Genomic DNA, 13,355 nt, shown 5'->3' on the forward strand with positions numbered 1-13,355 from the left:
GCTCCACCCTGGGATGTCTCCAGGAATATGCAAACATTGACAGTTGCGGGACTGTCTCTGGTACTTGTCCCAGTTTAGGCGACATGTTATACCAAAAGACGGTTTGCTCAGGTGAGGTGCCTCCTCTTTCCGCAACTGCCTTTATGGTACGGTGGTTCCTCTCTACGATCCCGTTGCCACTAGGTCTATCGGCAGCTCTGAAAAATTGTTGGATCTTCCATTTCTTCAGTACTTCTGTCACTGCTACTGACTTGAACGCAATCCCGTTGTCGGTTAACAACTCTTCCACGGGGCCTCGCTCCAAAAACACCTCATCAAGGATTGCCGCTATTTCATTGCCTGTTCCTCCACGTAGCTTCTTCCATAAGGCAAATCGCCCGGGCCCACAGTCAATCATGGTCAGGTAAAGTCCACCCTTGTAATGGGTGACATCGCATGCCAGTCTCTCCCAGGTCCCATTCACCTCCAATTGGCCAGCTTCATGCGTGCTTGGAGCAGGATCAATCGACTGACATCTGTCGCATGTCCTGACCACTTGCCTCACCTGCTTCTTGGTGATCCTCGGGTCGACTTTTTTCACTAAGTACCAAGTCCTCTCTACCCCCATATGGTGCAAATTGTGCAGTTCTCGCACGCCAACATCATCTAGATCCGATGCAGCAACAACGTCTTTCTTTGGCAACAGCCAACTCTTCTTCACTCTCGTGAGAGCATCTGCTCGGTTCTTTTCAGAGGCCACCATGTCTACGCGAATCTTCAAACAAAACTCTTGCATCAGCTCAGCCAGCACCCCAAGCCTGCGCTTCACTAAAATCTCCGCAGCCCCTTTCGTTTTTATCCTTTTTTCGCTTGAAATGAGAGACTTTAGCCAAGCAAACACCGTGGCAGAGTCTGTTTTGATGCAGATGTCACGTAGTCCCCATTTCAAGGCCAGATTGACTCCTTTTATTGTCGCGTCTAATTCCGCCACATTGATGTGGCTGACGTCATTCTTTTTCCTCAACCAGGCTGCATCTTCTGCAACTACTCCTCCAATTTCCAAAACGACCCCTGTTGCAATGCTGCTCGCATCGCACCACACGACACCATCCAATGTTCGCGGTATGTTCCAGGTTCCCCGGACTGGGTCTTGCCGTTCTGCTTCTTTCAGGAGCTCTTCCATCATAGCGACCGTTCTTTCTTCCACCTTATCATTCCATCCTCGTCCTTCGGCTTGTCTCTTTATGTAGCTGCATGCTGGTCTAAGCCAGCTAGCAATGGGGTAATGTCCGATCAACTTTCCGCATATGGAAAAAAGTTCACGTCTGTTGAGCTCCTGCTTCAGTTGTGGGATCTCGTTTCCCCTGCGAAACTCTAGGCCGCCTGACGCACCTCGTTTCAGTTTTAGGCCCAAAGCAGCCCCTCCGTCTAATTTTTCCGGCTCTTTGGCGACCAACCCGAACCTCTTCAAATGAGCCACCACCTCCTTGGCAGTTACCACAGTTTCATTCACCAGAATGTCGTCTATGTATGAGCTCATTACCCCATCTCCCTTTTCCATTGTCTCCAGAATGTTCCTGAGGATAGTTGACATAATCTTGGGTGCCGAATTTAACCCGAACCCTACTCGCGTAAGGCAGTAGGTTTTGCCTTTGTACTTGACTAACTGATATTTCCAGAGCTTCTTGGCAACATGGAGTTGCAAATAGGCAGATTTTAGATCTACCAACGTAGATGCGCCATTCATCTGCCTCCATTCCCTAATGGTCTCACTGCACACATCTACGGTGTCGCCTCCCGCATGGCACTTAACATGGCCGTTCAGCTCTCGGAAATCCAGGACCGGTCTTACTTTCCCTTTAGTTGTTTGCAGAACGGCCATCAACGGCAAAATGCCCGACTCCACATCATCCGTCCAAGGCATCAGTATCCCCTCCTCAATCCATCGGTCGACTTCCTGCTCAAACTCCTTTCTCGCCCCTCCTCTAAGCGAATTTGTGTAGCACGCCACCCTGTCTGTCAGCGATGGCGCTTGATGTTTCCATGCTCACTCCACCGTCCACCGCTCTCCGTCGAATTCGGCTCAGAAGTCCTGATCTTTGATCGACAATTTTCTTTCCTTCCCAGCCTTGTTGATCCCTCTGGGGGCGTTCTCCGTCACCGCGCACTCAGCTAGTCCGAACCTCACGTTGTCACATGTGATGGTAACACCTCCAAGGCGGCATATAACATCCATTCCAATGATGGCTTGGACGCCAGGCACCAGGCGATCAGTGACAATTGCATGGATCCTCATCCGACGTTCAGCAATATCAATAGTGACGGTCTTCCTCCCTCGACACTTCACTCGCGACCCATCGAATGCCACTACTTCACCCTTCCCTTTCCATCTTCCGACCAGGGTAGTGTGCACCATGGTAGTGGTGCAGCCAGTGTTAATCAGGGCCATAACTTCCCGTCCTTCCACCGCAATCTTCTGTTTGGGCATCTGCTGCGGGTGCGCCTCTATTCTCGGATCGGGGCGGCCGCTGGCGCGTCGGCCTCCCCTCACCAGTTTCCCGAACTTGTGCATTTTACCATTAAATGGCCTCTTCGATTGCATTTGTAACACATTGTCCGTTGTAAGAACTTCCTGCAGTCTCTTCTCATGTGTGGTTCCCCGCATTCGAAGCATGCGATCCCCGGGTTTGGCAGATTCCTGCCCACATCCTGCTGTACCGTTGATGTCGTTCCTCCAGGCTCCGTGGGCTGGGTGCTCACCAAGATTTTTGCAGATCTAAGCAGCTCACTCACATCCAGCGTCTCTACTCCCGGTACCTGCTGCAACCTTTTCGATATTTCTTCCGGGAACCCGGTAACAAAAGTCATCTTGACTACGTGATTCGTGGCATGTCCCCTAATGCCCGACAACTCAACCAATCTCCTTATCTCATTCGCATAGACATCCACAGATTCACCAGTCCACCTCTTCTCTTTCAACTTATTAAAGGCCTCGAAAGGCCCCTCTGCGAAAGCTTCGATCAGTCGACCCTTGATGGCGTCTGCGTCCCCCTGTTCCCGCTCGCTGAGCTCCAAATAGAGGGCCAGTGCGTCCCCTTCCAGAAACAGTGGTATTAGTGCAGCCACATCATCCAGCTTCTGAATCATTGCTACAAGGTCCACTTTTTTAAGCCACGCCACCACATCACCGTCGCCATTAAAAGGCTTAATCATATTGCTTAAGCCTGCGTTGGCCATCGCCGAAATAGCTTGATGTAAAATGGGGGGGGTCACCTCAAATACACAACCGGAATGTTCAAGTAAGATTATCGCTACAGTCCTCTGTCTCTTCTCTCTCGTTGCCTTCTCTCCTGGCTGATCGGGAATCATCTCCCAGCACCTAAAAATGAACATCGTTTTATAGGTTCCATCTTCACGCACACACGAGATTATGCGAGAACGGACGAAATAAAAATGCTGGCCGCCATGTTTGTTCTTCCTTTTATTCGCCTGAACTCACTCGCTGAGCACCCACGGTAAGACTTCTCTTTCTTGCTTCTAACCACAATCAGCTTAAATCGAAACCAAAACTCTAGCATTTAAAGCTGGAGACCTTACGACTGCCCCAATACGAACCGATAAAAAATTAGAAATTAAAATAAACTAAGATGAATGCACAAAATGTTTAATAATTCTTTTTTTCAATTTTGACCCATTTTTGATCGCTTAAAATCAATTTTGACCCATTTTTGATCGCTTAAAATCAATGTTAACCCATATTTGATCGCTTAAAATCAATTTTAACCTAACGACCTATAAAAGAACGGCCAGTAAAAACAATCTAATCATTTGAGGCTTCTAGCGCTGCTTTGCGACTTTTAGTTTCTGAGAAGATAGAGCTTGAAAATATGGAGACAGACAGACAGACAGAGAAACAAACAGAGCGACAGACAGACAATCATACAGCCGATTATTGCATCTGTGAAAACATTGTTCTATTTTGAATGCCTATGAATTAGATATACGGATAGAAAATTATTTCTACGACACAAACGGTAAGAGCGAGTCGTCTGTACACTATTCATAACAATCAACATGAATGTTTTTTTCTTAGTATGCTGTTGATAAATGTCTCTGGTTCAACGTCTTTCCGTCAATTGATAATTGTCAATTGCGGTACACCTGACACTTTTCGCAAAACATGTAAATATAAGAATTTATTGGAAAAATGACAGACACTGGAATGTATGTATTAATGATACATGTAAGAAATTTACATCTTATTCAAATTCGTACATTGTTTTCAATCATATTGACCAACTACTCTTTTTCATCTTTAATAGAGTTATGCAAGGAATATACATCGCACATGGTTGAAGATATTTTTCACGAAATATGCAACGAACGTTGAAATACCTACCTGGATTTTACAACAGAAATCTATAATATAAATCTCACCTGTCTGTTTAAATGTATGTATGTATGTATGTATGTATGTATGTATGTATGTATGTATGTGTGTATGTATGTATGTATGTATGTATGCATGCATGCCAGGTCAGGCCATGTCATATGCTACTGGTACCATGTAACCCAGTACTACCTGCCTCATGGTCGGGTCACCGGCGACTAAACTGGTTCCCCCACCAGACTTGTTTGGTGAGGAAGGCGGCTAGTCGCCCTGGAGGATTAAAAACAAGACCTTCCAAAGGGCGAATGAACTCTTTTTCTGGGTCAACGGCCAACTAGCACCGTGTGTGTTTGTATGTGTGTGTATATGTGTGTTGGGGTGGACAGGGCTCCCGTAAGTCGTGGTGAAGGCAACCTTTCTAGGAGAGGCAAATCTCTGATTTAAAAAAAACACCATAAAGCGGGAGACCAGTACCCGCATTAAGCTGGTCTGCAGTTTAATTTGTTGCTGGCTATCTTGCTCTTGCTTGTTGCTGGATCTCAACATTTTGAACCGAGAGAGAGACTTAGCTGTCGTACAAAGCTGAGACTCTGTAACATCATCTTTGTATAGATACTCCCTCAGGCATTTGGGCTCATGGATTTTAAATATCTGAGGGAGTGGCACTCGTCTGACAAGACGTTGCAATCAATCATGTATGCCTAAAACTTTCGACAGAGGCGACGGATTTTCACTTGAAGCTCGACCTTTCGGACGACAAATACCGAAAATTGGACACTTTTCTACAAGGAGGAGCCGCTTTTTTCGCCGATATTTTCGAAAGTCATTTCGATTGACTATACTTAATTTAAACCTTAGCCACTTCCGGTTTGGTGACGGACAGCAAAGGCGTCACGTTTTTTTCCTGTTCTTTCCGTCCTTCGCATTACTTGCTCGAGTCTGCTTGCTTACTACCTCTTTTTTTTTTTTTTTTTGCTCAATAGACCCCTCCAAACACACGGGCAACGACGGGCATCTAGGCTAGTCTATAATAAAGCATTAATAATGATTGAAAATGTATGCTCAATTAATCGTTAATGGATTCACCAAGTCAATCTTCTGCTACTTGATAGAGTTGCGTCGTGAACAAGCTTGCAGCACGATTTTCTTGTTGTACATGCAATGAAATATGCATAAGCTAACACATGAGCTAAGAGAAAATAATGCAGATTCGAAATAACGGAGTTGGAGAAATCTCTTTCTTTTAATACCAGAAGAAACTGATAATACCTTCCTAATTTCAAGTAATTTGGACAGCTATTCACTTACAAAATGATAGCCTTAACTCTTGCATCATCCCGAATAGCGGCGGCATTGCTATCAGGTGAAAGAACTACTCATGCTGATTTGAAATTACCATTAAACCTGAAACTTAATGAAATTCCTATGTGCAACATTTTCCAAACACTCAGCATAGAAAAAGTATTGCAACAATTGGTTCAATGGTGTTGCCAGATATTCAAATTAATTATATTTATCCCAATTGACTGAGTAAACGAGCTATTTCTGCAGCCAAAGAACGAATACGGCCACGAACTTAACAATATTATTCAGTTGAACATTCAAGTGAGGGAGTTACATACAAGTCCGTCGATATTGCTATGGAAACATACGAGGTTGTTTATTACTCAATAAATATTTTTAAAAATCGCAAAATTTTTCCGGGATGCTACCAAACGTACAGCAATTGAAAATTGGCACACCAATTATCATGTTGTAGAATATCAACCAGTCCAAGCTTTGCAATAGAATGTGACTTGCAGACAAAAATCAATAAACATCTTAGAAACAATGATCTTGACAAGTGAAGATGCCCTCATTCAACGTATTGCTATGGTTGCAATCACTATCAACAAATCTCAGGGATAATCTTTCGAACTGTTATTTCTTCTCACGTGGACAATTATTTGTTGGATGTTCTAGAATCGACAAACTAGATCTATATCTGCACAGTAAATATTGCAAACAAAATATTGTGTATTAACAAGTATTGGGAAATTAAGAATATTAGAAACATGCATTTTCTCTTTTTTGTTTTCATCATTTAATCAAAGCAATGTGTGGCCAGATGATGATGATGATGATGATGGTGATGAGGATGACATAATAATAATAATATAATGATAATAATGATATAATACTACTACTAATAATAATATAATAATAATAATAATGATATAATAATGACGATGATGATGATATACTACTACTACTACTACTACTACTACTACTAATGATAGTAATAATAATGTGAGTGCCTATCATTTTAGTTTTTCATAATATAATTTGCCATATTTGAAAGCATTAAACTATTTATACTGTATTGTATTTTACCTGAATGCCAGGTTGGAATAACTTTCTTTATACCATGATTCTTCCATGTATGAACTTATATATTTTTAATACCGAGAATATATAAGTGCACAACGATGAATAAAATCTAATATATAAATCTCACTGTGTCAGTGTGTGTCTGTTTCTATTTTTCAATTTGTATTTCCTCCTAGACGGGTGATCGGTAGACGATGTGCAATCACTAAAAATATTGCATTTTTGGTGCAGAATTTTATTAGGGGCATTTAATTGATTAAAATAATAGCCAAGGGCTTCAAAAAAAGGTTCAAACTTGAAAGCAATAACAACTTGACGAGCGTTGTACAATGGCGTCATTATGCGCATGCGTTACATCGACTAAAACAGAAATGTATTTATTAAGATATTTCACACCGTTTTGAAAGCGATTGTTTATTTGGTGCAACAGCTAACGTGATCGTTTATTAGCACAAGTGTTGCTGTTTCGATCCCCGTCATTACCTTTCTTTTTTATTAAATTACAATATTCTTGATTTTTAAATGTTATATAATGAATAGACAATAACACTTTTATTTAAAAAAAAATACAGACGAATGTTTTTGCTTTACGTAACGAAAATGTCATATACAAATATGTATATGATATATCGGCTTATTTGTTACATTCCAAAAAAACATGTAAAGGGATCAAGTAATGTCATTTGTATTGAATTTACTCCTAGATCATTATGAATTTTAATTATCTTTATATGTTTATATATTTTTATGCATTGGAATCACTCCTAAACTAATTAACCGATCATTATTAATTTTAATTATGTATATATGTGTATATATTTGTATGTATTGGATCCACTCCTAAACTAATAAACCGATCATTATGATTTTTAGTATGTTTATATGTTTATATATTTGTATGCATTGGATTCACTCCTAAACTAATTAACCCATCATTATGAATATTAATTATGTGTGTATGCTTATATATTTTTATGTATTGGATTCACTATCCAACTAATTAACCGATCAATATTAATTGAAATTATGTGTATATGTTTATTTATTTTTATGTATAGGAACCACTCCTAAACTAATTAAAAGCTCATTATGAATTTTAATTATGTGTATATGTGTATATATTTGTAGGCATTGGGTTCAATCCTAAACTAATTAACCGATCATTATGAATTTTAATTATGTGTATATGTTTATATATTTGTATGTATTGGATTCATTCCTAACCTAATTAACCGATCATTATGAATTTTAATTATGTGTATATGCTTATATATTTTTATGCATTGGATCCACTCCTAAACTAATTAATCGATTATTATTAATTTTAATTATGTGTATATGTTGATATAGTTGTATATATTGGATCCAATCCTAAACTAATTAATCGATCATTATGAATTTTAATTATGTGTATATGCTTATATATTTTTATGCATTGGAATAACTCCTAAACTAATTAACCGATCATTATTACTTTTTATTATGTGTATATGTTTATATATTTGTATGTATTGGATCCAATACTAAACTAATTCATCGATCAGTATGAATTTTAGCTATGTTTATACGTTTATATATTTTCATGTATTGGGTTCACTCCTAAACTAATTAACCGATCATTATGAATTTTAATTATGCTTATATATTTGTATGTATATGTATTGGATTCACTCCTAAACTAATTGACAGATCATTATGAATTTTAATTATGTGCATATGTTTATATATTTGTATGTATTCGATTCACTTCTAACCTAATTCACTGATCATTGTGCATTATAATTATGTTTATATGTTTATATATTTCTATGAGTTAACTCCTAAACAAAGTAACCGATCATTATGAATGATTAGTAAACGTATATACTTATATATTTGTATGTATTTGATTCACTCCTATACCAATTAACTAATCATTATAAATTTAATGTATTATACATGTTTGTATATTTGTATAGTTTTATTCCAAAAATCACATACAATGATCACTTTTTAATGTATTTATGTGTACAAGAAATTATATCAAAGTAATAAGGTACTTGTGTAGTATAGTACTCATAAAAAACAAAGAAAATCTTAACTGTGACACATATGAAATTCATTAAAATCGAAAGTCCCGTTTAAATTCGAGTAGTATAACTACATATAAGAAATAAGGTGCGTTTTTCGCTATAGCACCCAGATAACAAAATAAACAAATTCTTACCCCTGGCGTACAGAAAATATAACACAACAGAAAATGACATAAACGTGTCGAGTTCTTTCATTGTTACATTAGAAAAAAGGTACATGTACAGTATCCTATCCGGGAAATAAGGTACTTGTATAGCATAGTACCCATATGAAAAACAAAGAAAGTCTTACCTGTGGCGTACAAAAACGTAATCCAAACCGAAAATTATATAATATATTCGAGTAGTATGACATTTATATAGGAAATACGGTGCTTCTTTATTATAGCACACTATTATAAAAACATACTCTCACCTATGAAATACGGAAAAGTTCGCACAACAGAAAATTATGTAAAGTCATCGAGTAATTTCATCTATATAAATAAGGTACTTGCACATTATTCTACCCAAGAAATAAGGTACTTGTGTAGTATAGTACTCATATGAAAAACAAATAAAATCCTATATGTGACGTGCATAAAAGTCATAAAAACCGAAAATCACGTTATAAATTCGAATAGTATGGCTTTTAAATGAGAAATATGGTGCTTCTTCACTATAGCAATAGATGAAATAACAAACAAATTCTTATCTAGACGCACAGAAAATTTAGCACAACAGAAACTTACTTTAAAGTATCGAGTTTTTTCATTTTAAATTAGAAAAAAAATGGTACTTCTACAATATCCTACCCAGGAAATAAGGTACTTGTACAGTGAAGTACCCATATAAAAAACAAAGAAATTCTTATCTGTGTGTACATAAGTTATCAAAATCGAATATCATGTAATATATTCGAGCAGTATAATATTTATATAAAAAATCCGGTGCTTTTTCACTATAGCACTCTGATGTAAAAACAACCACACTCTTACCTGTGACATGCCAAAAATTTAGCACCACAGAAACTTAGGGTAACAATTTTAAATATGTGTTGTACATTACCTGCTCTAGGTAAGGAATTTTTTCCCCATATGTGCTGTAAATTTCCTGTCCAGTGAAGGTACACTTATTCCATATATATGTTGTGTAATACCCGTCGTAGTGTAAGTAAAATATTCTTTTGCTCAAGATGGCAAATGATACATAAACATAAAAACTTCCTCTATGTTAAAAATTTTTCTCGTTGCCTTATACGGCCCCGAGCAACGCCGGGTGGCTTTACGAGTATATATATATATATATATATATATATATATATATATATATATATATATATATATATATATATATATATATAAGTGAAAATGTCTCCGTGTGTGTCTGTCTGTCTGTTTGTGTAGCAAATCTCTCGACGGTGGCAATCTTTCTAGGACAATTGCTCTTGACATATCTAAAGCCTTTGATAGGGTATGGCATAAAGGTTTACTTCATAAGATCGCTAGCTATGGTATAGCTGGAAAAGTCTTCTCAATTATTAAATCATTTCTTTCTGATAGGTTCATAAGAGTAGTAGTTGAGGGGCAAAAATCAGAAGCTCACAGTATTAATGCCGGTGTCCCTCAGAGATCCATCCTGGGCCCAACTCTTTTCCTGATCTACATTAATGATCTTCCAAATCATATCCTTACATCATTTGTAGACATTTATGCTGACGACACTACCATTTATGGTACCACATCTAAGACAGTAAACGACCAAGTTCTCTCCAATTCTCTCTCCTCTGATCTTGAGCACGTAGTACAATGGGGAAAGAAGTGGCTGGTTACTTTTAATGCATCTAAAACCAAGCTTCTCTCTTTACATCATCAACATTCTAATTCACATTTGTCATCAATTGAAATGAATGGCTCTCGTCTTCAGGAGGCCTCAAGTTTTGACAAGCTTCTGGGCTTGACCATTACTCCTGATCTTAAATGGAACACGTATATCAAATATGTTGCCAAGGCCGCTGGAAAAATGGTGGGATCTTTCTATCGATCCGGTAGATATCTCACTGCTGATGCTATTCTCTATCTATATAAGAACCAGGTACGTCCAAGGATGGAATACTGTTGCCACATCTGGGCAGGAGCTGCTAGAAAGGACTTGGCCTGCCTTGATAGAGTTCAAAATAGACTTCGTAGCCTCGTAGGAGATGTCCTTTTCTCTTCCTTGCAACCTCTATCTCACAGAAGAGATGTTGCGAGTTTGTCTCTGATGTATCGTTATTTTCATGGAAAGTGTTCAACTGAGCTTCAATCTATGGTCCCCCCTCGCCAAACTTTCACAAGAAACACTCGTCTAGCTGTAAACACTATCAATAATTTCCCCCACTCTTTATCTGTGCCTAAACCTAAACGTAGATTCCATGAACAAAGCTTCTTTCTTAGAACTGCACGCCTGTGGAATTGTCTTCCGTTTTCCTGCTTTCCGGCTGACTACAATATGGTTGTGTTCAAGTCTAAAGTAAATAAGTTCTTGATGAGCCGTTCCATATAAGTTATTAAATTTACCAAATTTTCATTACTAATGATTACTATATTGACCAATTTCTACTGTACACTCTTTAACCCTTATCCTTGAGTGGCCTCTGGGCCTTGATAATGTGGTGATGCCTTTGTAAAAAAAAAAAAAAAAAAGTTCCCTAATTCTGTCAATTTTCGGTATGCAGACTCGAGATTTAACATAAGGGGTATAGAGATTAAGAAAAATCTTTGTAATCGGTTTTCGGCCAGAAATTTGTCTGTCAAGTTGTCAAAGTTCAACGATTTGACCTGACCCTAACCGTAACCCTAACCCTACCAAACTCCTCCGCCAATTTTGGATCTAAGCACTTTAAATTTTAGATATAGATTCCTTGTACATGGATCTAACTTTATAATTTGATTTGAGCCCCAAACAATAAATTTAAGGGGTCATAGTTCGTGTCAAATTTAAAAATAAAATGACCTCTGCTGTCTCTACCAAATTACTCAGCCAATTTCTGGTCTAAACATTTGAAATTTTACATAAAGTGTATTCAGACATAGGGCAAGCATTTTAATATTTTTTTTCTGAAAATTCTTCTTCCAGGTAATCAAAGGTCAAAAGCTTTTACCTGTGCGTTCTCTAGTAAATTATTCAGCCAGTTTTGGGAGTAAACATTTGAAATTTTAGATGTAGGTTACTTGGATATGGGTCAAACCTTTTTAATTTTATTTAAGCCCAAAACAATAAATGTAAAGGGGTAACAATTAGAGGTCAAAGTAAAAAAAAAAATTCGACCTCTGCGGTCTCTACCAACTTTTCTCAATGGTAGTTAAGGAAGCCTATTATCAAGAAAGGCATTACCGTACATATTTACAGTTTTTAATAGATGCATATGCACATAAAGTTATGAACAGTACATAAAGCCCGGAAAGAGCCGGCCGAACTGCTAGTTATATATATTTACAGAATTTGACTCCAAATTTTCATTTGTATAATTGCTCTGTCTTTATATTGAGCTTTCTTTTATCAGATTGTATTTGTCTTCTAAATATTGATACTACTATTTACATGAACTTTAACTTGACAGTATTATACAATTTGTAATCTGAACGCATTTCAAAATTTCATATATATATATATATATATATATATATATATATATATATATATATATGAAAATGAAAATTACAATTGAATTTACCAAAATGATCCAAGATGGTAAAATTAAAGTAAATTATAAATATTAAAGAATTAATATTTATAAAATTATCTCAGCCAGATATAAAAGCTCGATAAAACCACATAGGAAATAGAGCTTATATATATATATATATATATATATATATATATATATACATACATATATATATATATATATATATATATATATATATATATATATATATATATATATGTGTGTGTGTGTGTGTGTCTCGGCAGCAGTGTGAAAAGCATATCTTATTTTTTTCTTTATTAATATTATTGGAATGTTTCCCCTTTTCCCTTGTACATATTTGTGAATTATTCCATGGATTTGGCCTTTGGATTATTTTGGACCATCTTCCAATTACGAGATTTCCTTGGATTTAACTTGTGCAAATGGAAATTCAATTAACTTTCTTGAAGTTATATTTTTGGATTTTACCGTCATTGGATTATTTATCGTTCACCAGACTATTCATTCACGTGTAATCACCTTTTTCTTCACCATATTCCCTCTGCTTCACTTTTTTTGTTATCATCAAATACTTTTGTATGCAAAATTCGACCCCGCATTTTGCTAATTCCTATCCTCTGATGAGAAGGAAAGTATTTCTTCGAAACTCCGCGGATTAAGGACTATCCACTTATCAAGTGTTCCTTTTCAGATTAAATATGTTTTAACTCTTTTTCAAAGTGTTTTACGACATGTTTTATTAATTGTTTGCTCGTATTATAAGCTCTATCTCCTATTTGGTTTTATCGAGCTTTACATCTGGCTGAGATAACTTTATAAACATTAATTCTTTAATGTTTGTAATATACTTTAGTTTTTTACCATCTTGGATCAT

Source organism: Euprymna scolopes, chromosome 10, assembly GCF_053919585.1.
Source record: "Euprymna scolopes isolate OS-2025 chromosome 10, ASM5391958v1, whole genome shotgun sequence".
In the NCBI taxonomy this organism is placed as follows: Eukaryota; Metazoa; Mollusca; class Cephalopoda; order Sepiida; family Sepiolidae; genus Euprymna; species Euprymna scolopes.